Here is a 21,173-nt window from a genome sequence, read left to right on the forward strand (position 1 = left end):
GTACGTTTTGGTCCCTGAACTTTTTCCATATTTCCCGTTTGGTCCCTGAATTGCAATTCATCGTTACTCGTTACTCGTTCTGTTTGTCTCTCGGCGATAGTAATAATAGAAAAAACGCAGTTCAAAAAAAGCGCAAAAGGGGTGCAACACGAGGACTTCCCAGGAGGTCACCCATCCTAGTACTGCTCTCGCCCAAGCACGTTTGACTTCGGAGTTCTGATGGGATCCGGTGCATTAGTGCTGGTATGATCGCACCGGTCATACCTTGCACGATCATCGCATATATCCGCTGCCTTGCAACTCATTCAACCAAAATAAAAGCTATCTTTAAAAGTACGTTTTGGTCCCTGAACTTTTTCCATATTTCCCGTTTGGTCCCTGAATTGCAATTCATCGTTACTCGTTACTCGTTCTGTTTGTCTCTCGGCGATAGTAATAATAGAAAAAACGCAGTTCAAAAAAAGCGAAAAAGGGGTGCAACACGAGGACTTCCCAGGAGGTCACCCATCCTAGTACTGCTCTCGCCCAAGCACGTTTAACTTCGGAGTTCTGATGGGATCCGGTGCATTAGTGCTGGTATGATCGCACCCGTCATACCTTGCACGATCATCGCATATATCCGCTGCCTTGCAACTCATTCAACCAAAATAAAAACTATCTTTAAAAGTACGTTTTGGTCCCTGAACTTTTTCCATATTTCCCGTTTGGTCCCTGAATTGCAATTCATCGTTACTCGTTACTCGTTACTCGTTCTGTTTGTCTCTCGGCGATAGTAATAATAGAAAAAACGCAGTTCAAAAAAAGCGAAAAAGGGGTGCAACACGAGGACTTCCCAGGAGGTCACCCATCCTAGTACTGCTCTCGCCAAGCACGTTTAACTTCGGAGTTTTGATGGGATCCGGTGCATTAGTGTTGGTATGATCGCACCCGTCATACCTTGCACGATCATCGCATATATCCGCTGCCTTGCAACTCATTCAACCAAAATAAAAACTATCTTTAAAAGTACGTTTTGGTCCCTGAACTTTTTCCATATTTCCCGTTTGGTCCCTGAATTGCAATTCATCGTTACTCGTTACTCGTTACTCGTTCTGTTTGTCTCTCGGCGATAGTAATAATAGAAAAAACGCAGTTCAAAAAAAGCGAAAAAGGGGTGCAACACGAGGACTTCCCAGGAGGTCACCCATCCTAGTACTGCTCTCGCCCAAGCACGTTTGACTTCGGAGTTCTGATGGGATCCGGTGCATTAGTGCTGGTATGATCGCACCCGTCATACCTTGCACGATCATCGCATATATCCGCTGCCTTGCAACTCATTCAACCAAAATAAAAGCTATCTTTAAAAGTACGTTTTGGTCCCTGAACTTTTTCCATATTTCCCGTTTGGTCCCTGAATTGCAATTCATCGTTACTCGTTACTCGTTCTGTTTGTCTCTCGGCGATAGTAATAATAGAAAAAACGCAGTTCAAAAAAAGCGCAAAAGGGGTGCAACACGAGGACTTCCCAGGAGGTCACCCATCCTAGTACTGCTCTCGCCCAAGCACGTTTGACTTCGGAGTTCTGATGGGATCCGGTGCATTAGTGCTGGTATGATCGCACCGGTCATACCTTGCACGATCATCGCATATATCCGCTGCCTTGCAACTCATTCAACCAAAATAAAAGCTATCTTTAAAAGTACGTTTTGGTCCCTGAACTTTTTCCATATTTCCCGTTTGGTCCCTGAATTGCAATTCATCGTTACTCGTTACTCGTTCTGTTTGTCTCTCGGCGATAGTAATAATAGAAAAAACGCAGTTCAAAAAAAGCGAAAAAGGGGTGCAACACGAGGACTTCCCAGGAGGTCACCCATCCTAGTACTGCTCTCGCCCAAGCACGTTTAACTTCGGAGTTCTGATGGGATCCGGTGCATTAGTGCTGGTATGATCGCACCCGTCATACCTTGCACGATCATCGCATATATCCGCTGCCTTGCAACTCATTCAACCAAAATAAAAACTATCTTTAAAAGTACGTTTTGGTCCCTGAACTTTTTCCATATTTCCCGTTTGGTCCCTGAATTGCAATTCATCGTTACTCGTTACTCGTTACTCGTTCTGTTTGTCTCTCGGCGATAGTAATAATAGAAAAAACGCAGTTCAAAAAAAGCGAAAAAGGGGTGCAACACGAGGACTTCCCAGGAGGTCACCCATCCTAGTACTGCTCTCGCCAAGCACGTTTAACTTCGGAGTTTTGATGGGATCCGGTGCATTAGTGTTGGTATGATCGCACCCGTCATACCTTGCACGATCATCGCATATATCCGCTGCCTTGCAACTCATTCAACCAAAATAAAAACTATCTTTAAAAGTACGTTTTGGTCCCTGAACTTTTTCCATATTTCCCGTTTGGTCCCTGAATTGCAATTCATCGTTACTCGTTACTCGTTACTCGTTCTGTTTGTCTCTCGGCGATAGTAATAATAGAAAAAACGCAGTTCAAAAAAAGCGAAAAAGGGGTGCAACACGAGGACTTCCCAGGAGGTCACCCATCCTAGTACTGCTCTCGCCCAAGCACGTTTAACTTCGGAGTTCTGATGGGATCCGGTGCATTAATGCTGGTATGATCGCACCCGTCATACCTTGCACGATCATCGCATATATCCGCTGCCTTGCAACTCATTCAACCAAAATAAAAACTATCTTTAAAAGTACGTTTTGGTCCCTGAACTTTTTCCATATTTCCCGTTTGGTCCCTGAATTGCAATTCATCGTTACTCGTTACTCGTTACTCGTTCTGTTTGTCTCTCGGGGATAGTAATAATAGAAAAAACGCAGTTCAAAAAAAGCGAAAAAGGGGTGCAACACGAGGACTTCCCAGGAGGTCACCCATCCTAGTACTGCTCTCGCCCAAGCACGTTTAAATTCGGAGTTCTGATGGGATCCGGTGCATTAGTGCTGGTATGATCGCACCCGTCATACCTTGCACGATCATCGCATATATCCGCTGCCTTGCAACTCATTCAACCAAAATAAAAACTATCTTTAAAAGTACGTTTTGGTCCCTGAACTTTTTCCATATTTCCCGTTTGGTCCCTGAATTGCAATTCATCGTTACTCGTTACTCGTTCTGTTTGTCTCTCGGCGATAGTAATAATAGAAAAAACGCAGTTCAAAAAAAGCGAAAAAGGGGTGCAACACGAGGACTTCCCAGGAGGTCACCCATCCTAGTACTGCTCTCGCCCAAGCACGTTTAACTTCGGAGTTCTGATGGGATCCGGTGCATTAGTGCTGGTATGATCGCACCCGTCATACCTTGCACGATCATCGCATATATCCGCTGCCTTGCAACTCATTCAACCAAAAAAAAAACTATCTTTAAAAGTACGTTTTGTTCCCTGAACTTTTTCCATATTTCCCGTTTGGTCCCTGAATTGCAATTCATCGTTACTCGTTACTCGTTACTCGTTCTGTTTGTCTCTCGGCGATAGTAATAATAGAAAAAACGCAGTTCAAAAAAAGCGAAAAAGGGGTGCAACACGAGGACTTCCCAGGAGGTCACCCATCCTAGTACTGCTCTCGCCCAAGCACGTTTATCTTCGGAGTTCTGATGGGATCCGGTGCATTAGTGCTGGTATGATCGCACCCGTCATACCTTGCACGATCATCGCATATATCCGCTGCCTTGCAACTTATTCAACCAAAATAAAAAACTATCTTTAAAAGTACGTTTTGGTCCCTGAACTTTTTCCATATTTCCCGTTTGGTCCCTGAATTGCAATTCATCGTTACTCGTTACTCGTTACTCGTTCTGTTTGTCTCTCGGCGATAGTAATAATAGAAAAAACGCAGTTCAAAAAAAGCGAAAAAGGGGTGCAACACGAGGACTTCCCAGGAGGTCACCCATCCTAGTACTGCTCTCGCCCAAGCACGTTTATCTTCGGAGTTCTGATGGGATCCGTTGCATTAGTGCCGGTATGATCGCACCGGTCATACCTTGCACGATCATCGCATATATCCGCTGCCTTGCAACTCATTCAACCAAAATAAAAACTATCTTTAAAAGTACGTTTTGGTCCCTGAACTTTTTCCATATTTCCCGTTTGGTCCCTGAATTGCAATTCATCGTTACTCGTTACTCGTTACTCGTTCTGTTTGTCTCTCGGGGATAGTAATAATAGAAAAAACGCAGTTCAAAAAAAGCGAAAAAGGGGTGCAACACGAGGACTTCCCAGGAGGTCACCCATCCTAGTACTGCTCTCGCCCAAGCACGTTTAAATTCGGAGTTCTGATGGGATCCGGTGCATTAGTGCTGGTATGATCGCACCCGTCATACCTTGCACGATCATCGCATATATCCGCTGCCTTGCAACTCATTCAACCAAAATAAAAACTATCTTTAAAAGTACGTTTTGGTCCCTGAACTTTTTCCATATTTCCCGTTTGGTCCCTGAATTGCAATTCATCGTTACTCGTTACTCGTTCTGTTTGTCTCTCGGCGATAGTAATAATAGAAAAAACGCAGTTCAAAAAAAGCGAAAAAGGGGTGCAACACGAGGACTTCCCAGGAGGTCACCCATCCTAGTACTGCTCTCGCCCAAGCACGTTTAACTTCGGAGTTCTGATGGGATCCGGTGCATTAGTGCTGGTATGATCGCACCCGTCATACCTTGCACGATCATCGCATATATCCGCTGCCTTGCAACTCATTCAACCAAAATAAAAACTATCTTTAAAAGTACGTTTTGTTCCCTGAACTTTTTCCATATTTCCCGTTTGGTCCCTGAATTGCAATTCATCGTTACTCGTTACTCGTTACTCGTTCTGTTTGTCTCTCGGCGATAGTAATAATAGAAAAAACGCAGTTCAAAAAAAGCGAAAAAGGGGTGCAACACGAGGACTTCCCAGGAGGTCACCCATCCTAGTACTGCTCTCGCCCAAGCACGTTTATCTTCGGAGTTCTGATGGGATCCGGTGCATTAGTGCTGGTATGATCGCACCCGTCATACCTTGCACGATCATCGCATATATCCGCTGCCTTGCAACTTATTCAACCAAAATTAAAAACTATCTTTAAAAGTACGTTTTGGTCCCTGAACTTTTTCCATATTTCCCGTTTGGTCCCTGAATTGCAATTCATCGTTACTCGTTACTCGTTACTCGTTCTGTTTGTCTCTCGGCGATAGTAATAATAGAAAAAACGCAGTTCAAAAAAAGCGAAAAAGGGGTGCAACACGAGGACTTCCCAGGAGGTCACCCATCCTAGTACTGCTCTCGCCCAAGCACGTTTATCTTCGGAGTTCTGATGGGATCCGTTGCATTAGTGCCGGTATGATCGCACCGGTCATACCTTGCACGATCATCGCATATATCCGCTGCCTTGCAACTCATTCAACCAAAATAAAAACTATCTTTAAAAGTACGTTTTGGTCCCTGAACTTTTTCCATATTTCCCGTTTGGTCCCTGAATTGCAATTCATCGTTACTCGTTACTCGTTACTCGTTCTGTTTGTCTCTCGGCGATAGTAATAATAGAAAAAACGCAGTTCAAAAAAAGCGAAAAAGGGGTGCAACACGAGGACTTCCCAGGAGGTCACCCATCCTAGTACTGCTCTCGCCCAAGCACGTTTAACTTCGGAGTTCTGATGGGATCCGGTGCATTAATGCTGGTATGATCGCACCCGTCATACCTTGCACGATCATCGCATATATCCGCTGCCTTGCAACTCATTCAACCAAAATAAAAACTATCTTTAAAAGTACGTTTTGGTCCCTGAACTTTTTCCATATTTCCCGTTTGGTCCCTGAATTGCAATTCATCGTTACTCGTTACTCGTTCTGTTTGTCTCTCGGGGATAGTAATAATAGAAAAAACGCAGTTCAAAAAAAGCGAAAAAGGGGTGCAACACGAGGACTTCCCAGGAGGTCACCCATCCTAGTACTGCTCTCGCCCAAGCACGTTTAAATTCGGAGTTCTGATGGGATCCGGTGCATTAGTGCTGGTATGATCGCACCCGTCATACCTTGCACGATCATCGCATATATCCGCTGCCTTGCAACTCATTCAACCAAAATAAAAACTATCTTTAAAAGTACGTTTTGGTCCCTGAACTTTTTCCATATTTCCCGTTTGGTCCCTGAATTGCAATTCATCGTTACTCGTTACTCGTTCTGTTTGTCTCTCGGCGATAGTAATAATAGAAAAAACGCAGTTCAAAAAAAGCGAAAAAGGGGTGCAACACGAGGACTTCCCAGGAGGTCACCCATCCTAGTACTGCTCTCGCCCAAGCACGTTTAACTTCGGAGTTCTGATGGGATCCGGTGCATTAGTGCTGGTATGATCGCACCCGTCATACCTTGCACGATCATCGCATATATCCGCAGCCTTGCAACTCATTCAACCAAAATAAAAACTATCTTTAAAAGTACGTTTTGTTCCCTGAACTTTTTCCATATTTCCCGTTTGGTCCCTGAATTGCAATTCATCGTTACTCGTTACTCGTTACTCGTTCTGTTTGTCTCTCGGCGATAGTAATAATAGAAAAAACGCAGTTCAAAAAAAGCGAAAAAGGGGTGCAACACGAGGACTTCCCAGGAGGTCACCCATCCTAGTACTGCTCTCGCCCAAGCACGTTTATCTTCGGAGTTCTGATGGGATCCGGTGCATTAATGCTGGTATGATCGCACCCGTCATACCTTGCACGATCATCGCATATATCCGCTGCCTTGCAACTTATTCAACCAAAATAAAAAACTATCTTTAAAAGTACGTTTTGGTCCCTGAACTTTTTCCATATTTCCCGTTTGGTCCCTGAATTGAAATTCATCGTTACTCGTTACTCGTTACTCGTTCTGTTTGTCTCTCGGCGATAGTAATAATAGAAAAAACGCAGTTCAAAAAAAGCGAAAAAGGGGTGCAACACGAGGACTTCCCAGGAGGTCACCCATCCTAGTACTGCTCTCGCCCAAGCACGTTTATCTTCGGAGTTCTGATGGGATCCGTTGCATTAGTGCCGGTATGATCGCACCGGTCATACCTTGCACGATCATCGCATATATCCGCTGCCTTGCAACTCATTCAACCAAAATAAAAACTATCTTTAAAAGTACGTTTTGGTCCCTGAACTTTTTCCATATTTCCCGTTTGGTCCCTGAATTGCAATTCATCGTTACTCGTTACTCGTTACTCGTTCTGTTTGTCTCTCGGCGATAGTAATAATAGAAAAAACGCAGTTCAAAAAAAGCGAAAAAGGGGTGCAACACGAGGACTTCCCAGGAGGTCACCCATCCTAGTACTGCTCTCGCCCAAGCACGTTTAACTTCGGAGTTCTGATGGGATCCGGTGCATTAATGCTGGTATGATCGCACCCGTCATACCTTGCACGATCATCGCATATATCCGCTGCCTTGCAACTCATTCAACCAAAATAAAAACTATCTTTAAAAGTACGTTTTGGTCCCTGAACTTTTTCCATATTTCCCGTTTGGTCCCTGAATTGCAATTCATCGTTACTCGTTACTCGTTCTGTTTGTCTCTCGGGGATAGTAATAATAGAAAAAACGCAGTTCAAAAAAAGCGAAAAAGGGGTGCAACACGAGGACTTCCCAGGAGGTCACCCATCCTAGTACTGCTCTCGCCCAAGCACGTTTAAATTCGGAGTTCTGATGGGATCCGGTGCATTAGTGCTGGTATGATCGCACCCGTCATACCTTGCACGATCATCGCATATATCCGCTGCCTTGCAACTCATTCAACCAAAATAAAAACTATCTTTAAAAGTACGTTTTGGTCCCTGAACTTTTTCCATATTTCCCGTTTGGTCCCTGAATTGCAATTCATCGTTACTCGTTACTCGTTCTGTTTGTCTCTCGGCGATAGTAATAATAGAAAAAACGCAGTTCAAAAAAAGCGAAAAAGGGGTGCAACACGAGGACTTCCCAGGAGGTCACCCATCCTAGTACTGCTCTCGCCAAGCACGTTTAACTTCGGAGTTTTGATGGGATCCGGTGCATTAGTGTTGGTATGATCGCACCCGTCATACCTTGCACGATCATCGCATATATCCGCTGCCTTGCAACTCATTCAACCAAAATAAAAACTATCTTTAAAAGTACGTTTTGGTCCCTGAACTTTTTCCATATTTCCCGTTTGGTCCCTGAATTGCAATTCATCGTTACTCGTTACTCGTTCTGTTTGTCTCTCGGCGATAGTAATAATAGAAAAAACGCAGTTCAAAAAAAGCGAAAAAGGGGTGCAACACGAGGACTTCCCAGGAGGTCACCCATCCTAGTACTGCTCTCGCCCAAGCACGTTTATCTTCGGAGTTCTGATGGGATCCGGTGCATTAGTGCTGGTATGATCGCACCCGTCATACCTTGCACGATCATCGCATATATCCGCTGCCTTGCAACTTATTCAACCAAAATAAAAAACTATCTTTAAAAGTACGTTTTGGTCCCTGAACTTTTTCCATATTTCCCGTTTGGTCCCTGAATTGCAATTCATCGTTACTCGTTACTCGTTACTCGTTCTGTTTGTCTCTCGGGGATAGTAATAATAGAAAAAACGCAGTTCAAAAAAAGCGAAAAAGGGGTGCAACACGAGGACTTCCCAGGAGGTCACCCATCCTAGTACTGCTCTCGCCCAAGCACGTTTAAATTCGGAGTTCTGATGGGATCCGGTGCATTAGTGCTGGTATGATCGCACCCGTCATACCTTGCACGATCATCGCATATATCCGCTGCCTTGCAACTCATTCAACCAAAATAAAAACTATCTTTAAAAGTACGTTTTGGTCCCTGAACTTTTTCCATATTTCCCGTTTGGTCCCTGAATTGCAATTCATCGTTACTCGTTACTCGTTCTGTTTGTCTCTCGGCGATAGTAATAATAGAAAAAACGCAGTTCAAAAAAAGCGAAAAAGGGGTGCAACACGAGGACTTCCCAGGAGGTCACCCATCCTAGTACTGCTCTCGCCCAAGCACGTTTAACTTCGGAGTTCTGATGGGATCCGGTGCATTAGTGCTGGTATGATCGCACCCGTCATACCTTGCACGATCATCGCATATATCCGCTGCCTTGCAACTCATTCAACCAAAATAAAAACTATCTTTAAAAGTACGTTTTGTTCCCTGAACTTTTTCCATATTTCCCGTTTGGTCCCTGAATTGCAATTCATCGTTACTCGTTACTCGTTACTCGTTCTGTTTGTCTCTCGGCGATAGTAATAATAGAAAAAACGCAGTTCAAAAAAAGCGAAAAAGGGGTGCAACACGAGGACTTCCCAGGAGGTCACCCATCCTAGTACTGCTCTCGCCCAAGCACGTTTATCTTCGGAGTTCTGATGGGATCCGGTGCATTAGTGCTGGTATGATCGCACCCGTCATACCTTGCACGATCATCGCATATATCCGCTGCCTTGCAACTTATTCAACCAAAATAAAAAACTATCTTTAAAAGTACGTTTTGGTCCCTGAACTTTTTCCATATTTCCCGTTTGGTCCCTGAATTGCAATTCATCGTTACTCGTTACTCGTTACTCGTTCTGTTTGTCTCTCGGCGATAGTAATAATAGAAAAAACGCAGTTCAAAAAAAGCGAAAAAGGGGTGCAACACGAGGACTTCCCAGGAGGTCACCCATCCTAGTACTGCTCTCGCCCAAGCACGTTTATCTTCGGAGTTCTGATGGGATCCGTTGCATTAGTGCCGGTATGATCGCACCGGTCATACCTTGCACGATCATCGCATATATCCGCTGCCTTGCAACTCATTCAACCAAAATAAAAACTATCTTTAAAAGTACGTTTTGGTCCCTGAACTTTTTCCATATTTCCCGTTTGGTCCCTGAATTGCAATTCATCGTTACTCGTTACTCGTTACTCGTTCTGTTTGTCTCTCGGCGATAGTAATAATAGAAAAAACGCAGTTCAAAAAAAGCGAAAAAGGGGTGCAACACGAGGACTTCCCAGGAGGTCACCCATCCTAGTACTGCTCTCGCCCAAGCACGTTTAACTTCGGAGTTCTGATGGGATCCGGTGCATTAATGCTGGTATGATCGCACCCGTCATACCTTGCACGATCATCGCATATATCCGCTGCCTTGCAACTCATTCAACCAAAATAAAAACTATCTTTAAAAGTACGTTTTGGTCCCTGAACTTTTTCCATATTTCCCGTTTGGTCCCTGAATTGCAATTCATCGTTACTCGTTACTCGTTCTGTTTGTCTCTCGGCGATAGTAATAATAGAAAAAACGCAGTTCAAAAAAAGCGAAAAAGGGGTGCAACACGAGGACTTCCCAGGAGGTCACCCATCCTAGTACTGCTCTCGCCCAAGCACGTTTAAATTCGGAGTTCTGATGGGATCCGGTGCATTAGTGCTGGTATGATCGCACCCGTCATACCTTGCACGATCATCGCATATATCCGCTGCCTTGCAACTCATTCAACCAAAATAAAAACTATCTTTAAAAGTACGTTTTGGTCCCTGAACTTTTTCCATATTTCCCGTTTGGTCCCTGAATTGCAATTCATCGTTACTCGTTACTCGTTCTGTTTGTCTCTCGGCGATAGTAATAATAGAAAAAACGCAGTTCAAAAAAAGCGAAAAAGGGGTGCAACACGAGGACTTCCCAGGAGGTCACCCATCCTAGTACTGCTCTCGCCCAAGCACGTTTAACTTCGGAGTTCTGATGGGATCCGGTGCATTAGTGCTGGTATGATCGCACCCGTCATACCTTGCACGATCATCGCATATATCCGCTGCCTTGCAACTCATTCAACCAAAATAAAAACGATCTGTAAAAGTACGTTTTGTTCCCTGAACTTTTTCCATATTTCCCGTTTGGTCCCTGAATTGCAATTCATCGTTACTCGTTACTCGTTACTCGTTCTGTTTGTCTCTCGGCGATAGTAATAATAGAAAAAACGCAGTTCAAAAAAAGCGAAAAAGGGGTGCAACACGAGGACTTCCCAGGAGGTCACCCATCCTAGTACTGCTCTCGCCCAAGCACGTTTATCTTCGGAGTTCTGATGGGATCCGGTGCATTAGTGCTGGTATGATCGCACCCGTCATACCTTGCACGATCATCGCATATATCCGCTGCCTTGCAACTTATTCAACCAAAATAAAAAACTATCTTTAAAAGTACGTTTTGGTCCCTGAACTTTTTCCATATTTCCCGTTTGGTCCCTGAATTGCAATTCATCGTTACTCGTTACTCGTTACTCGTTCTGTTTGTCTCTCGGCGATAGTAATAATAGAAAAAACGCAGTTCAAAAAAAGCGAAAAAGGGGTGCAACACGAGGACTTCCCAGGAGGTCACCCATCCTAGTACTGCTCTCGCCCAAGCACGTTTATCTTCGGAGTTCTGATGGGATCCGTTGCATTAGTGCCGGTATGATCGCACCGGTCATACCTTGCACGATCATCGCATATATCCGCTGCCTTGCAACTCATTCAACCAAAATAAAAACTATCTTTAAAAGTACGTTTTGGTCCCTGAACTTTTTCCATATTTCCCGTTTGGTCCCTGAATTGCAATTCATCGTTACTCGTTACTCGTTACTCGTTCTGTTTGTCTCTCGGCGATAGTAATAATAGAAAAAACGCAGTTCAAAAAAAGCGAAAAAGGGGTGCAACACGAGGACTTCCCAGGAGGTCACCCATCCTAGTACTGCTCTCGCCCAAGCACGTTTAACTTCGGAGTTCTGATGGGATCCGGTGCATTAATGCTGGTATGATCGCACCCGTCATACCTTGCACGATCATCGCATATATCCGCTGCCTTGCAACTCATTCAACCAAAATAAAAACTATCTTTAAAAGTACGTTTTGGTCCCTGAACTTTTTCCATATTTCCCGTTTGGTCCCTGAATTGCAATTCATCGTTACTCGTTACTCGTTCTGTTTGTCTCTCGGGGATAGTAATAATAGAAAAAACGCAGTTCAAAAAAAGCGAAAAAGGGGTGCAACACGAGGACTTCCCAGGAGGTCACCCATCCTAGTACTGCTCTCGCCCAAGCACGTTTAAATTCGGAGTTCTGATGGGATCCGGTGCATTAGTGCTGGTATGATCGCACCCGTCATACCTTGCACGATCATCGCATATATCCGCTGCCTTGCAACTCATTCAACCAAAATAAAAACTATCTTTAAAAGTACGTTTTGGTCCCTGAACTTTTTCCATATTTCCCGTTTGGTCCCTGAATTGCAATTCATCGTTACTCGTTACTCGTTCTGTTTGTCTCTCGGCGATAGTAATAATAGAAAAAACGCAGTTCAAAAAAAGCGAAAAAGGGGTGCAACACGAGGACTTCCCAGGAGGTCACCCATCCTAGTACTGCTCTCGCCCAAGCACGTTTAACTTCGGAGTTCTGATGGGATCCGGTGCATTAGTGCTGGTATGATCGCACCCGTCATACCTTGCACGATCATCGCATATATCCGCTGCCTTGCAACTCATTCAACCAAAATAAAAACTATCTTTAAAAGTACGTTTTGTTCCCTGAACTTTTTCCATATTTCCCGTTTGGTCCCTGAATTGCAATTCATCGTTACTCGTTACTCGTTACTCGTTCTGTTTGTCTCTCGGCGATAGTAATAATAGAAAAAACGCAGTTCAAAAAAAAGCGAAAAAGGGGTGCAACACGAGGACTTCCCAGGAGGTCACCCATCCTAGTACTGCTCTCGCCCAAGCACGTTTATCTTCGGAGTTCTGATGGGATCCGTTGCATTAGTGCCGGTATGATCGCACCCGTCATACCTTGCACGATCATCGCATATATCCGCTGCCTTGCAACTCATTCAACCAAAATAAAAACTATCTTTAAAAGTACGTTTTGGTCCCTGAACTTTTTCCATATTTCCCGTTTGGTCCCTGAATTGCAATTCATCGTTACTCGTTACTCGTTACTCGTTCTGTTTGTCTCTCGGCGATAGTAATAATAGAAAAAACGCAGTTCAAAAAAAGCGAAAAAGGGGTGCAACACGAGGACTTCCCAGGAGGTCACCCATCCTAGTACTGCTCTCGCCCAAGCACGTTTAACTTCGGAGTTCTGATAGGATCCGGTGCATTAATGCTGGTATGATCGCACCCGTCATACCTTGCACGATCATCGCATATATCCGCTGCCTTGCAACTCATTCAACCAAAATAAAAACTATCTTTAAAAGTACGTTTTGGTCCCTGAACTTTTTCCATATTTCCCGTTTGGTCCCTGAATTGCAATTCATCGTTACTCGTTACTCGTTCTGTTTGTCTCTCGGGGATAGTAATAATAGAAAAAACGCAGTTCAAAAAAAGCGAAAAAGGGGTGCAACACGAGGACTTCCCAGGAGGTCACCCATCCTAGTACTGCTCTCGCCCAAGCACGTTTAAATTCGGAGTTCTGATGGGATCCGGTGCATTAGTGCTGGTATGATCGCACCCGTCATACCTTGCACGATCATCGCATATATCCGCTGCCTTGCAACTCATTCAACCAAAATAAAAACTATCTTTAAAAGTACGTTTTGGTCCCTGAACTTTTTCCATATTTCCCGTTTGGTCCCTGAATTGCAATTCATCGTTACTCGTTACTCGTTCTGTTTGTCTCTCGGCGATAGTAATAATAGAAAAAACGCAGTTCAAAAAAAGCGAAAAAGGGGTGCAACACGAGGACTTCCCAGGAGGTCACCCATCCTAGTACTGCTCTCGCCCAAGCACGTTTAACTTCGGAGTTCTGATGGGATCCGGTGCATTAGTGCTGGTATGATCGCACCCGTCATACCTTGCACGATCATCGCATATATCCGCTGCCGTGCAACTCATTCAACCAAAATAAAAACTATCTTTAAAAGTACGTTTTGTTCCCTGAACTTTTTCCATATTTCCCGTTTGGTCCCTGAATTGCAATTCATCGTTACTCGTTACTCGTTACTCGTTCTGTTTGTCTCTCGGCGATAGTAATAATAGAAAAAACGCAGTTCAAAAAAAGCGAAAAAGGGGTGCAAAACGAGGACTTCCCAGGAGGTCACCCATCCTAGTACTGCTCTCGCCCAAGCACGTTTATCTTCGGAGTTCTGATGGGATCCGGTGCATTAGTGCTGGTATGATCGCACCCGTCATACCTTGCACGATCATCGCATATATCCGCTGCCTTGCAACTTATTCAACCAAAATAAAAAACTATCTTTAAAAGTACGTTTTGGTCCCTGAACTTTTTCCATATTTCCCGTTTGGTCCCTGAATTGCAATTCATCGTTACTCGTTACTCGTTACTCGTTCTGTTTGTCTCTCGGCGATAGTAATAATAGAAAAAACGCAGTTCAAAAAAAGCGAAAAAGGGGTGCAACACGAGGACTTCCCAGGAGGTCACCCATCCTAGTACTGCTCTCGCCCAAGCACGTTTATCTTCGGAGTTCTGATGGGATCCGTTGCATTAGTGCCGGTATGATCGCACCGGTCATACCTTGCACGATCATCGCATATATCCGCTGCCTTGCAACTCATTCAACCAAAATAAAAACTATCTTTAAAAGTACGTTTTGGTCCCTGAACTTTTTCCATATTTCCCGTTTGGTCCCTGAATTGCAATTCATCGTTACTCGTTACTCGTTACTCGTTCTGTTTGTCTCTCGGCGATAGTAATAATAGAAAAAACGCAGTTCAAAAAAAGCGAAAAAGGGGTGCAACACGAGGACTTCCCAGGAGGTCACCCATCCTAGTACTGCTCTCGCCCAAGCACGTTTAACTTCGGAGTTCTGATGGGATCCGGTGCATTAATGCTGGTATGATCGCACCCGTCATACCTTGCACGATCATCGCATATATCCGCTGCCTTGCAACTCATTCAACCAAAATAAAAACTATCTTTAAAAGTACGTTTTGGTCCCTGAACTTTTTCCATATTTCCCGTTTGGTCCCTGAATTGCAATTCATCGTTACTCGTTACTCGTTCTGTTTGTCTCTCGGCGATAGTAATAATAGAAAAAACGCAGTTCAAAAAAAGCGAAAAAGGGGTGCAACACGAGGACTTCCCAGGAGGTCACCCATCCTAGTACTGCTCTCGCCCAAGCACGTTTAAATTCGGAGTTCTGATGGGATCCGGTGCATTAGTGCTGGTATGATCGCACCCGTCATACCTTGCACGATCATCGCATATATCCGCTGCCTTGCAACTCATTCAACCAAAATAAAAACTATCTTTAAAAGTACGTTTTGGTCCCTGAACTTTTTCCATATTTCCCGTTTGGTCCCTGAATTGCAATTCATCGTTACTCGTTACTCGTTCTGTTTGTCTCTCGGCGATAGTAATAATAGAAAAAACGCAGTTCAAAAAAAGCGAAAAAGGGGTGCAACACGAGGACTTCCCAGGAGGTCACCCATCCTAGTACTGCTCTCGCCCAAGCACGTTTAACTTCGGAGTTCTGATGGGATCCGGTGCATTAGTGCTGGTATGATCGCACCCGTCATACCTTGCACGATCATCGCATATATCCGCTGCCTTGCAACTCATTCAACCAAAATAAAAACTATCTTTAAAAGTACGTTTTGGTCCCTGAACTTTTTCCATATTTCCCGTTTGGTCCCTGAATTGCAATTCATCGTTACTCGTTACTCGTTACTCGTTCTGTTTGTCTCTCGGCGATAGTAATAATAGAAAAAACGCAGTTCAAAAAAAGCGAAAAAGGGGTGCAACACGAGGACTTCCCAGGAGGTCACCCATCCTAGTACTGCTCTCGCCCAAGCACGTTTATCTTCGGAGTTCTGATGGGATCCGGTGCATTAGTGCTGGTATGATCGCACCCGTCATACCTTGCACGATCATCGCATATATCCGCTGCCTTGCAACTCATTCAACCAAAATAAAAAACTATCTTTAAAAGTACGTTTTGGTCCCTGAACTTTTTCCATATTTCCCGTTTGGTCCCTGAATTGCAATTCATCGTTACTCGTTACTCGTTACTCGTTCTGTTTGTCTCTCGGCGATAGTAATAATAGAAAAAACGCAGTTCAAAAAAAGCGAAAAAGGGGTGCAACACGAGGACTTCCCAGGAGGTCACCCATCCTAGTACTGCTCTCGCCCAAGCACGTTTATCTTCGGAGTTCTGATGGGATCCGTTGCATTAGTGCCGGTATGATCGCACCGGTCATACCTTGCACGATCATCGCATATATCCGCTGTCTTGCAACTCATTCAACCAAAATAAAAACTATCTTTAAAAGTACGTTTTGGTCCCTGAACTTTTTCCATATTTCCCGTTTGGTCCCTGAATTGCAATTCATCGTTACTCGTTACTCGTTACTCGTTCTGTTTGTCTCTCGGCGATAGTAATAATAGAAAAAACGCAGTTCAAAAAAAGCGAAAAAGGGGTGCAACACGAGGACTTCCCAGGAGGTCACCCATCCTAGTACTGCTCTCGCCCAAGCACGTTTAACTTCGGAGTTCTGATGGGATCCGGTGCATTAGTGCTGGTATGATCGCACCAGTCATACCTTGCACGATCATCGCATATATCCGTTGCCTTGCAACTCATTCAACCAAAATAAAAACTATCTTTAAAAGTACGTTTTGGTCCCTGAACTTTTTCCATATTTCCCGTTTGGTCCCTGAATTGCAATTCATCGTTACTCGTTACTCGTTACTCGTTCTGTTTGTCTCTCGGCGATAGTAATAATAGAAAAAACGCAGTTCAAAAAAAGCGAAAAAGGGGTGCAACACGAGGACTTCCCAGGAGGTCACCCATCCTAGTACTGCTCTCGCCCAAGCACGTTTAACTTCGGAGTTCTGATGGGATCCGGTGCATTAGTGCTGGTATGATCGCACCCGTCATACCTTGCACGATCATCGCATATATCCGCTGCCTTGCAACTCATTCAACCAAAATAAAAACTATCTTTAAAAGTACGTTTTGGTCCCTGAACTTTTTCCATATTTCCCGTTTGGTCCCTGAATTGCAATTCATCGTTACTCGTTACTCGTTCTGTTTGTCTCTCGGCGATAGTAATAATAGAAAAAACGCAGTTCAAAAAAAGCGAAAAAGGGGTGCAACACGAGGACTTCCCAGGAGGTCACCCATCCTAGTACTGCTCTCGCCCAAGCACGTTTAACTTCTGAGTTTTGATGGGATCCGGTGCATTAGTGTTGGTATGATCGCACCCGTCATACCTTGCACGATCATCGCATATATCCGCTGCCTTGCAACTCATTCAACCAAAATAAAAACTATCTTTAAAAGTACGTTTTGGTCCCTGAACTTTTTCCATATTTCCCGTTTGGTCCCTGAATTGCAATTCATCGTTACTCGTTACTCGTTCTGTTTGTCTCTCGGCGATAGTAATAATAGAAAAAACGCAGTTCAAAAAAAGCGAAAAAGGGGTGCAACACGAGGACTTCCCAGGAGGTCACCCATCCTAGTACTGCTCTCGCCCAAGCACGTTTAACTTCGGAGTTCTGATGGGATCCGGTGCATTAGTGCTGGTATGATCGCACCCGTCATACCTTGCACGATCATCGCATATATCCGCTGCCTTGCAACTCATTCAACCAAAATAAAAACTATCTTTAAAAGTACGTTTTGGTCCCTGAACTTTTTCCATATTTCCCGTTTGGTCCCTGAATTGCAATTCATCGTTACTCGTTACTCGTTCTGTTTGTCTCTCGGGGATAGTAATAATAGAAAAAACGCAGTTCAAAAAAAGCGAAAAAGGGGTGCAACACGAGGACTTCCCAGGAGGTCACCCATCCTAGTACTGCTCTCGCCCAAGCACGTTTAAATTCGGAGTTCTGATGGGATCCGGTGCATTAGTGCTGGTATGATCGCACCCGTCATACCTTGCACGATCATCGCATATATCCGCTGCCTTGCAACTCATTCAACCAAAATAAAAACTATCTTTAAAAGTACGTTTTGGTCCCTGAACTTTTTCCATATTTCCCGTTTGGTCCCTGAATTGCAATTCATCGTTACTCGTTACTCGTTACTCGTTCTGTTTGTCTCTCGGCGATAGTAATAATAGAAAAAACGCAGTTCAAAAAAAGCGAAAAAGGGGTGCAACACGAGGACTTCCCAGGAGGTCACCCATCCTAGTACTGCTCTCGCCCAAGCACGTTTATCTTCGGAGTTCTGATGGGATCCGGTGCATTAGTGCTGGTATGATCGCACCCGTCATACCTTGCACGATCATCGCATATATCCGCTGCCTTGCAACTCATTCAACCAAAATAAAAAACTATCTTTAAAAGTACGTTTTGGTCCCTGAACTTTTTCCATATTTCCCGTTTGGTCCCTGAATTGCAATTCATCGTTACTCGTTACTCGTTACTCGTTCTGTTTGTCTCTCGGCGATAGTAATAATAGAAAAAACGCAGTTCAAAAAAAGCGAAAAAGGGGTGCAACACGAGGACTTCCCAGGAGGTCACCCATCCTAGTACTGCTCTCGCCCAAGCACGTTTATCTTCGGAGTTCTGATGGGATCCGTTGCATTAGTGCCGGTATGATCGCACCGGTCATACCTTGCACGATCATCGCATATATCCGCTGTCTTGCAACTCATTCAACCAAAATAAAAACTATCTTTAAAAGTACGTTTTGGTCCCTGAACTTTTTCCATATTTCCCGTTTGGTCCCTGAATTGCAATTCATCGTTACTCGTTACTCGTTACTCGTTCTGTTTGTCTCTCGGCGATAGTAATAATAGAAAAAACGCAGTTCAAAAAAAGCGAAAAAGGGGTGCAACACGAGGACTTCCCAGGAGGTCACCCATCCTAGTACTGCTCTCGCCCAAGCACGTTTAACTTCGGAGTTCTGATGGGATCCGGTGCATTAGTGCTGGTATGATCGCACCAGTCATACCTTGCACGATCATCGCATATATCCGTTGCCTTGCAACTCATTCAACCAAAATAAAAACTATCTTTAAAAGTACGTTTTGGTCCCTGAACTTTTTCCATATTTCCCGTTTGGTCCCTGAATTGCAATTCATCGTTACTCGTTACTCGTTACTCGTTCTGTTTGTCTCTCGGCGATAGTAATAATAGAAAAAACGCAGTTCAAAAAAAGCGAAAAAGGGGTGCAACACGAGGACTTCCCAGGAGGTCACCCATCCTAGTACTGCTCTCGCCCAAGCACGTTTAACTTCGGAGTTCTGATGGGATCCGGTGCATTAGTGCTGGTATGATCGCACCCGTCATACCTTGCACGATCATCGCATATATCCGCTGCCTTGCAACTCATTCAACCAAAATAAAAACTATCTTTAAAAGTACGTTTTGGTCCCTGAACTTTTTCCATATTTCCCGTTTGGTCCCTGAATTGCAATTCATCGTTACTCGTTACTCGTTCTGTTTGTCTCTCGGCGATAGTAATAATAGAAAAAACGCAGTTCAAAAAAAGCGAAAAAGGGGTGCAACACGAGGACTTCCCAGGAGGTCACCCATCCTAGTACTGCTCTCGCCCAAGCACGTTTATCTTCGGAGTTCTGATGGGATCCGGTGCATTAGTGCTGGTATGATCGCACCCGTCATACCTTGCACGATCATCGCATATATCCGCTGCCTTGCAACTCATTCAACCAAAATAAAAACTATCTTTAAAAGTACGTTTTGGTCCCTGAACTTTTTCCATATTTCCCGTTTGGTCCCTGAATTGCAATTCATCGTTACTCGTTACTCGTTACTCGTTCTGTTTGTCTCTCGGCGATAGTAATAATAGAAAAAACGCAGTTCAAAAAAAGCGAAAAAGGGGTGCAACACGAGGACTTCCCAGGAGGTCACCCATCCTAGTACTGCTCTCGCCCAAGCACGTTTAACTTCGGAGTTCTGATGGGATCCGGTGCATTAGTGCTGGTATGATCGCACCCGTCATACCTTGCACGATCATCGCATATATCCGCTGCCTTGCAACTCATTCAACCAAAATAAAAAACTATCTTTAAAAGTACGTTTTGGTCCCTGAACTTTTTCCATATTTCCCGTTTGGTCCCTGAATTGCAATTCATCGTTACTCGTTACTCGTTACTCGTTCTGTTTGTCTCTCGGCGATAGTAATAATAGAAAAAACGCAGTTCAAAAAAAGCGAAAAAGGGGTGCAACACGAGGACTTCCCAGGAGGTCACCCATCCTAGTACTGCTCTCGCCCAAGCACGTTTATCTTCGGAGTTCTGATGGGATCCGTTGCATTAGTGCCGGTATGATCGCACCGGTCATACCTTGCACGATCATCGCATATATCCGCTGCCTTGCAACTCATTCAACCAAAATAAAAACTATCTTTAAAAGTACGTTTTGGTCCCTGAACTTTTTCCATATTTCCCGTTTGGTCCCTGAATTGCAATTCATCGTTACTCGTTCTGTTTGTCTCTCGGCGATAGTAATAATAGAAAAAACGCAGTTCAAAAAAAGCGAAAAAGGGGTGCAACACGAGGACTTCCCAGGAGGTCACCCATCCTAGTACTGCTCTCGCCCAAGCACGTTTAACTTCGGAGTTCTGATGGGATCCGGTGCATTAGTGCTGGTATGATCGCACCAGTCATACCTTGCACGATCATCGCATATATCCGTTGCCTTGCAACTCATTCAACCAAAATAAAAACTATCTTTAAAAGTACGTTTTGGTCCCTGAACTTTTTCCATATTTCCCGTTTGGTCCCTGAATTGCAATTCATCGTTACTCGTTACTCGTTCTGTTTGTCTCTCGGCGATAGTAATAATAGAAAAAACGCAGTTCAAAAAAAGCGAAAAAGGGGTGCAACACGAGGACTTCCCAGGAGGTCACCCATCCTAGTACTGCTCTCGCCCAAGCACGTTTAACTTCGGAGTTCTGATGGGATCCGGTGCATTAGTGCTGGTATGATCGCACCCGTCATACCTTGCACGATCATCGCATATATCCGCTGCCTTGCAACTCATTCAACCAAAATAAAAACTATCTTTAAAAGTACGTTTTGGTCCCTGAACTTTTTCCATATTTCCCGTTTGGTCCCTGAATTGCAATTCATCGTTACTCGTTACTCGTTCTGTTTGTCTCTCGGCGATAGTAATAATAGAAAAAACGCAGTTCAAAAAAAGCGAAAAAGGGGTGCAACACGAGGACTTCCCAGGAGGTCACCCATCCTAGTACTGCTCTCGCCCAAGCACGTTTATCTTCGGAGTTCTGATGGGATCCGTTGCATTAGTGCCGGTATGATCGCACCGGTCATACCTTGCACGAT

At 44.2% G+C, this 21,173-nt stretch overlaps 63 non-coding genes across 63 annotated transcripts; all 63 read right to left on the minus strand.

The window, feature by feature from the left end:
• Positions 1-138: 138 nt before the first annotated feature.
• Positions 139-257, minus strand: LOC126658483 (5S ribosomal RNA). Its single transcript, XR_007634068.1, has one exon. It is a non-coding gene; the product is annotated as a 5S ribosomal RNA (ribosomal RNA).
• A 214-nt stretch (positions 258-471) lies between these two features.
• On the minus strand, positions 472-590 carry LOC126659051 (5S ribosomal RNA). The gene has a single exon (XR_007634609.1). It is a non-coding gene; the product is annotated as a 5S ribosomal RNA (ribosomal RNA).
• A 221-nt stretch (positions 591-811) lies between these two features.
• On the minus strand, positions 812-929 carry LOC126658860 (5S ribosomal RNA). The gene has a single exon (XR_007634432.1). It is a non-coding gene; the product is annotated as a 5S ribosomal RNA (ribosomal RNA).
• Positions 930-1,150: 221 nt separating this feature from the next.
• LOC126657877 (5S ribosomal RNA) lies at positions 1,151-1,269 on the minus strand. Its single transcript, XR_007633489.1, has one exon. It is a non-coding gene; the product is annotated as a 5S ribosomal RNA (ribosomal RNA).
• A 214-nt stretch (positions 1,270-1,483) lies between these two features.
• Positions 1,484-1,602, minus strand: LOC126658484 (5S ribosomal RNA). The gene has a single exon (XR_007634069.1). It is a non-coding gene; the product is annotated as a 5S ribosomal RNA (ribosomal RNA).
• Positions 1,603-1,816: 214 nt separating this feature from the next.
• LOC126659052 (5S ribosomal RNA) lies at positions 1,817-1,935 on the minus strand. Its single transcript, XR_007634610.1, has one exon. It is a non-coding gene; the product is annotated as a 5S ribosomal RNA (ribosomal RNA).
• Positions 1,936-2,156: 221 nt separating this feature from the next.
• Positions 2,157-2,274, minus strand: LOC126658861 (5S ribosomal RNA). Its single transcript, XR_007634434.1, has one exon. It is a non-coding gene; the product is annotated as a 5S ribosomal RNA (ribosomal RNA).
• A 221-nt stretch (positions 2,275-2,495) lies between these two features.
• LOC126659373 (5S ribosomal RNA) lies at positions 2,496-2,614 on the minus strand. Its single transcript, XR_007634917.1, has one exon. It is a non-coding gene; the product is annotated as a 5S ribosomal RNA (ribosomal RNA).
• Positions 2,615-2,835: 221 nt separating this feature from the next.
• On the minus strand, positions 2,836-2,954 carry LOC126658379 (5S ribosomal RNA). The gene has a single exon (XR_007633968.1). It is a non-coding gene; the product is annotated as a 5S ribosomal RNA (ribosomal RNA).
• A 214-nt stretch (positions 2,955-3,168) lies between these two features.
• Positions 3,169-3,287, minus strand: LOC126659053 (5S ribosomal RNA). The gene has a single exon (XR_007634611.1). It is a non-coding gene; the product is annotated as a 5S ribosomal RNA (ribosomal RNA).
• A 221-nt stretch (positions 3,288-3,508) lies between these two features.
• LOC126658156 (5S ribosomal RNA) lies at positions 3,509-3,627 on the minus strand. Its single transcript, XR_007633754.1, has one exon. It is a non-coding gene; the product is annotated as a 5S ribosomal RNA (ribosomal RNA).
• Positions 3,628-3,849: 222 nt separating this feature from the next.
• On the minus strand, positions 3,850-3,968 carry LOC126658761 (5S ribosomal RNA). The gene has a single exon (XR_007634336.1). It is a non-coding gene; the product is annotated as a 5S ribosomal RNA (ribosomal RNA).
• A 221-nt stretch (positions 3,969-4,189) lies between these two features.
• LOC126658380 (5S ribosomal RNA) lies at positions 4,190-4,308 on the minus strand. Its single transcript, XR_007633969.1, has one exon. It is a non-coding gene; the product is annotated as a 5S ribosomal RNA (ribosomal RNA).
• Positions 4,309-4,522: 214 nt separating this feature from the next.
• LOC126659054 (5S ribosomal RNA) lies at positions 4,523-4,641 on the minus strand. The gene has a single exon (XR_007634612.1). It is a non-coding gene; the product is annotated as a 5S ribosomal RNA (ribosomal RNA).
• A 221-nt stretch (positions 4,642-4,862) lies between these two features.
• On the minus strand, positions 4,863-4,981 carry LOC126658157 (5S ribosomal RNA). The gene has a single exon (XR_007633755.1). It is a non-coding gene; the product is annotated as a 5S ribosomal RNA (ribosomal RNA).
• Positions 4,982-5,203: 222 nt separating this feature from the next.
• Positions 5,204-5,322, minus strand: LOC126658763 (5S ribosomal RNA). Its single transcript, XR_007634338.1, has one exon. It is a non-coding gene; the product is annotated as a 5S ribosomal RNA (ribosomal RNA).
• Positions 5,323-5,543: 221 nt separating this feature from the next.
• Positions 5,544-5,662, minus strand: LOC126659374 (5S ribosomal RNA). Its single transcript, XR_007634918.1, has one exon. It is a non-coding gene; the product is annotated as a 5S ribosomal RNA (ribosomal RNA).
• Positions 5,663-5,876: 214 nt separating this feature from the next.
• Positions 5,877-5,995, minus strand: LOC126658381 (5S ribosomal RNA). Its single transcript, XR_007633970.1, has one exon. It is a non-coding gene; the product is annotated as a 5S ribosomal RNA (ribosomal RNA).
• A 214-nt stretch (positions 5,996-6,209) lies between these two features.
• On the minus strand, positions 6,210-6,328 carry LOC126659056 (5S ribosomal RNA). Its single transcript, XR_007634613.1, has one exon. It is a non-coding gene; the product is annotated as a 5S ribosomal RNA (ribosomal RNA).
• A 221-nt stretch (positions 6,329-6,549) lies between these two features.
• Positions 6,550-6,668, minus strand: LOC126658357 (5S ribosomal RNA). Its single transcript, XR_007633946.1, has one exon. It is a non-coding gene; the product is annotated as a 5S ribosomal RNA (ribosomal RNA).
• Positions 6,669-6,890: 222 nt separating this feature from the next.
• Positions 6,891-7,009, minus strand: LOC126658764 (5S ribosomal RNA). The gene has a single exon (XR_007634339.1). It is a non-coding gene; the product is annotated as a 5S ribosomal RNA (ribosomal RNA).
• Positions 7,010-7,230: 221 nt separating this feature from the next.
• LOC126659375 (5S ribosomal RNA) lies at positions 7,231-7,349 on the minus strand. The gene has a single exon (XR_007634919.1). It is a non-coding gene; the product is annotated as a 5S ribosomal RNA (ribosomal RNA).
• A 214-nt stretch (positions 7,350-7,563) lies between these two features.
• Positions 7,564-7,682, minus strand: LOC126658383 (5S ribosomal RNA). Its single transcript, XR_007633972.1, has one exon. It is a non-coding gene; the product is annotated as a 5S ribosomal RNA (ribosomal RNA).
• A 214-nt stretch (positions 7,683-7,896) lies between these two features.
• LOC126658862 (5S ribosomal RNA) lies at positions 7,897-8,014 on the minus strand. The gene has a single exon (XR_007634435.1). It is a non-coding gene; the product is annotated as a 5S ribosomal RNA (ribosomal RNA).
• Positions 8,015-8,228: 214 nt separating this feature from the next.
• LOC126658158 (5S ribosomal RNA) lies at positions 8,229-8,347 on the minus strand. Its single transcript, XR_007633756.1, has one exon. It is a non-coding gene; the product is annotated as a 5S ribosomal RNA (ribosomal RNA).
• Positions 8,348-8,569: 222 nt separating this feature from the next.
• On the minus strand, positions 8,570-8,688 carry LOC126658384 (5S ribosomal RNA). Its single transcript, XR_007633973.1, has one exon. It is a non-coding gene; the product is annotated as a 5S ribosomal RNA (ribosomal RNA).
• A 214-nt stretch (positions 8,689-8,902) lies between these two features.
• On the minus strand, positions 8,903-9,021 carry LOC126659057 (5S ribosomal RNA). Its single transcript, XR_007634614.1, has one exon. It is a non-coding gene; the product is annotated as a 5S ribosomal RNA (ribosomal RNA).
• Positions 9,022-9,242: 221 nt separating this feature from the next.
• Positions 9,243-9,361, minus strand: LOC126658159 (5S ribosomal RNA). The gene has a single exon (XR_007633757.1). It is a non-coding gene; the product is annotated as a 5S ribosomal RNA (ribosomal RNA).
• A 222-nt stretch (positions 9,362-9,583) lies between these two features.
• LOC126658765 (5S ribosomal RNA) lies at positions 9,584-9,702 on the minus strand. Its single transcript, XR_007634340.1, has one exon. It is a non-coding gene; the product is annotated as a 5S ribosomal RNA (ribosomal RNA).
• Positions 9,703-9,923: 221 nt separating this feature from the next.
• LOC126659376 (5S ribosomal RNA) lies at positions 9,924-10,042 on the minus strand. Its single transcript, XR_007634920.1, has one exon. It is a non-coding gene; the product is annotated as a 5S ribosomal RNA (ribosomal RNA).
• Positions 10,043-10,256: 214 nt separating this feature from the next.
• LOC126658385 (5S ribosomal RNA) lies at positions 10,257-10,375 on the minus strand. The gene has a single exon (XR_007633974.1). It is a non-coding gene; the product is annotated as a 5S ribosomal RNA (ribosomal RNA).
• A 214-nt stretch (positions 10,376-10,589) lies between these two features.
• Positions 10,590-10,708, minus strand: LOC126659058 (5S ribosomal RNA). Its single transcript, XR_007634615.1, has one exon. It is a non-coding gene; the product is annotated as a 5S ribosomal RNA (ribosomal RNA).
• A 221-nt stretch (positions 10,709-10,929) lies between these two features.
• On the minus strand, positions 10,930-11,048 carry LOC126658160 (5S ribosomal RNA). The gene has a single exon (XR_007633758.1). It is a non-coding gene; the product is annotated as a 5S ribosomal RNA (ribosomal RNA).
• A 222-nt stretch (positions 11,049-11,270) lies between these two features.
• Positions 11,271-11,389, minus strand: LOC126658766 (5S ribosomal RNA). Its single transcript, XR_007634341.1, has one exon. It is a non-coding gene; the product is annotated as a 5S ribosomal RNA (ribosomal RNA).
• A 221-nt stretch (positions 11,390-11,610) lies between these two features.
• Positions 11,611-11,729, minus strand: LOC126659377 (5S ribosomal RNA). The gene has a single exon (XR_007634921.1). It is a non-coding gene; the product is annotated as a 5S ribosomal RNA (ribosomal RNA).
• Positions 11,730-11,943: 214 nt separating this feature from the next.
• On the minus strand, positions 11,944-12,062 carry LOC126658386 (5S ribosomal RNA). The gene has a single exon (XR_007633975.1). It is a non-coding gene; the product is annotated as a 5S ribosomal RNA (ribosomal RNA).
• Positions 12,063-12,276: 214 nt separating this feature from the next.
• On the minus strand, positions 12,277-12,395 carry LOC126659060 (5S ribosomal RNA). Its single transcript, XR_007634617.1, has one exon. It is a non-coding gene; the product is annotated as a 5S ribosomal RNA (ribosomal RNA).
• Positions 12,396-12,617: 222 nt separating this feature from the next.
• Positions 12,618-12,736, minus strand: LOC126658580 (5S ribosomal RNA). The gene has a single exon (XR_007634162.1). It is a non-coding gene; the product is annotated as a 5S ribosomal RNA (ribosomal RNA).
• A 221-nt stretch (positions 12,737-12,957) lies between these two features.
• Positions 12,958-13,076, minus strand: LOC126658442 (5S ribosomal RNA). Its single transcript, XR_007634029.1, has one exon. It is a non-coding gene; the product is annotated as a 5S ribosomal RNA (ribosomal RNA).
• Positions 13,077-13,290: 214 nt separating this feature from the next.
• Positions 13,291-13,409, minus strand: LOC126658387 (5S ribosomal RNA). Its single transcript, XR_007633976.1, has one exon. It is a non-coding gene; the product is annotated as a 5S ribosomal RNA (ribosomal RNA).
• Positions 13,410-13,623: 214 nt separating this feature from the next.
• LOC126659061 (5S ribosomal RNA) lies at positions 13,624-13,742 on the minus strand. Its single transcript, XR_007634618.1, has one exon. It is a non-coding gene; the product is annotated as a 5S ribosomal RNA (ribosomal RNA).
• Positions 13,743-13,963: 221 nt separating this feature from the next.
• On the minus strand, positions 13,964-14,082 carry LOC126658447 (5S ribosomal RNA). The gene has a single exon (XR_007634034.1). It is a non-coding gene; the product is annotated as a 5S ribosomal RNA (ribosomal RNA).
• A 222-nt stretch (positions 14,083-14,304) lies between these two features.
• LOC126658767 (5S ribosomal RNA) lies at positions 14,305-14,423 on the minus strand. Its single transcript, XR_007634342.1, has one exon. It is a non-coding gene; the product is annotated as a 5S ribosomal RNA (ribosomal RNA).
• A 221-nt stretch (positions 14,424-14,644) lies between these two features.
• LOC126659378 (5S ribosomal RNA) lies at positions 14,645-14,763 on the minus strand. Its single transcript, XR_007634922.1, has one exon. It is a non-coding gene; the product is annotated as a 5S ribosomal RNA (ribosomal RNA).
• Positions 14,764-14,977: 214 nt separating this feature from the next.
• On the minus strand, positions 14,978-15,096 carry LOC126658388 (5S ribosomal RNA). The gene has a single exon (XR_007633977.1). It is a non-coding gene; the product is annotated as a 5S ribosomal RNA (ribosomal RNA).
• A 214-nt stretch (positions 15,097-15,310) lies between these two features.
• On the minus strand, positions 15,311-15,429 carry LOC126659062 (5S ribosomal RNA). The gene has a single exon (XR_007634619.1). It is a non-coding gene; the product is annotated as a 5S ribosomal RNA (ribosomal RNA).
• Positions 15,430-15,650: 221 nt separating this feature from the next.
• Positions 15,651-15,769, minus strand: LOC126658161 (5S ribosomal RNA). The gene has a single exon (XR_007633759.1). It is a non-coding gene; the product is annotated as a 5S ribosomal RNA (ribosomal RNA).
• Positions 15,770-15,991: 222 nt separating this feature from the next.
• Positions 15,992-16,110, minus strand: LOC126658768 (5S ribosomal RNA). Its single transcript, XR_007634343.1, has one exon. It is a non-coding gene; the product is annotated as a 5S ribosomal RNA (ribosomal RNA).
• A 221-nt stretch (positions 16,111-16,331) lies between these two features.
• LOC126657991 (5S ribosomal RNA) lies at positions 16,332-16,450 on the minus strand. The gene has a single exon (XR_007633596.1). It is a non-coding gene; the product is annotated as a 5S ribosomal RNA (ribosomal RNA).
• A 221-nt stretch (positions 16,451-16,671) lies between these two features.
• On the minus strand, positions 16,672-16,790 carry LOC126659063 (5S ribosomal RNA). The gene has a single exon (XR_007634620.1). It is a non-coding gene; the product is annotated as a 5S ribosomal RNA (ribosomal RNA).
• Positions 16,791-17,004: 214 nt separating this feature from the next.
• On the minus strand, positions 17,005-17,123 carry LOC126658828 (5S ribosomal RNA). The gene has a single exon (XR_007634400.1). It is a non-coding gene; the product is annotated as a 5S ribosomal RNA (ribosomal RNA).
• A 214-nt stretch (positions 17,124-17,337) lies between these two features.
• LOC126659064 (5S ribosomal RNA) lies at positions 17,338-17,456 on the minus strand. Its single transcript, XR_007634621.1, has one exon. It is a non-coding gene; the product is annotated as a 5S ribosomal RNA (ribosomal RNA).
• Positions 17,457-17,670: 214 nt separating this feature from the next.
• LOC126658389 (5S ribosomal RNA) lies at positions 17,671-17,789 on the minus strand. Its single transcript, XR_007633978.1, has one exon. It is a non-coding gene; the product is annotated as a 5S ribosomal RNA (ribosomal RNA).
• Positions 17,790-18,010: 221 nt separating this feature from the next.
• Positions 18,011-18,129, minus strand: LOC126658163 (5S ribosomal RNA). The gene has a single exon (XR_007633761.1). It is a non-coding gene; the product is annotated as a 5S ribosomal RNA (ribosomal RNA).
• A 222-nt stretch (positions 18,130-18,351) lies between these two features.
• On the minus strand, positions 18,352-18,470 carry LOC126658769 (5S ribosomal RNA). The gene has a single exon (XR_007634344.1). It is a non-coding gene; the product is annotated as a 5S ribosomal RNA (ribosomal RNA).
• A 221-nt stretch (positions 18,471-18,691) lies between these two features.
• On the minus strand, positions 18,692-18,810 carry LOC126657993 (5S ribosomal RNA). Its single transcript, XR_007633597.1, has one exon. It is a non-coding gene; the product is annotated as a 5S ribosomal RNA (ribosomal RNA).
• A 221-nt stretch (positions 18,811-19,031) lies between these two features.
• Positions 19,032-19,150, minus strand: LOC126659065 (5S ribosomal RNA). The gene has a single exon (XR_007634622.1). It is a non-coding gene; the product is annotated as a 5S ribosomal RNA (ribosomal RNA).
• Positions 19,151-19,364: 214 nt separating this feature from the next.
• Positions 19,365-19,483, minus strand: LOC126658164 (5S ribosomal RNA). Its single transcript, XR_007633762.1, has one exon. It is a non-coding gene; the product is annotated as a 5S ribosomal RNA (ribosomal RNA).
• A 221-nt stretch (positions 19,484-19,704) lies between these two features.
• LOC126659066 (5S ribosomal RNA) lies at positions 19,705-19,823 on the minus strand. Its single transcript, XR_007634623.1, has one exon. It is a non-coding gene; the product is annotated as a 5S ribosomal RNA (ribosomal RNA).
• Positions 19,824-20,045: 222 nt separating this feature from the next.
• On the minus strand, positions 20,046-20,164 carry LOC126658770 (5S ribosomal RNA). The gene has a single exon (XR_007634345.1). It is a non-coding gene; the product is annotated as a 5S ribosomal RNA (ribosomal RNA).
• Positions 20,165-20,371: 207 nt separating this feature from the next.
• On the minus strand, positions 20,372-20,490 carry LOC126657995 (5S ribosomal RNA). Its single transcript, XR_007633599.1, has one exon. It is a non-coding gene; the product is annotated as a 5S ribosomal RNA (ribosomal RNA).
• Positions 20,491-20,704: 214 nt separating this feature from the next.
• On the minus strand, positions 20,705-20,823 carry LOC126659067 (5S ribosomal RNA). The gene has a single exon (XR_007634624.1). It is a non-coding gene; the product is annotated as a 5S ribosomal RNA (ribosomal RNA).
• A 214-nt stretch (positions 20,824-21,037) lies between these two features.
• On the minus strand, positions 21,038-21,156 carry LOC126658771 (5S ribosomal RNA). The gene has a single exon (XR_007634346.1). It is a non-coding gene; the product is annotated as a 5S ribosomal RNA (ribosomal RNA).
• Between the last annotated feature and the right edge of the window lie 17 nt (positions 21,157-21,173).

The sequence above is a fragment of the Mercurialis annua genome, linkage group LG7 (genome assembly GCF_937616625.2).
Source record: "Mercurialis annua linkage group LG7, ddMerAnnu1.2, whole genome shotgun sequence".
Lineage (NCBI taxonomy): Eukaryota > Viridiplantae > Streptophyta > Magnoliopsida > Malpighiales > Euphorbiaceae > Mercurialis > Mercurialis annua.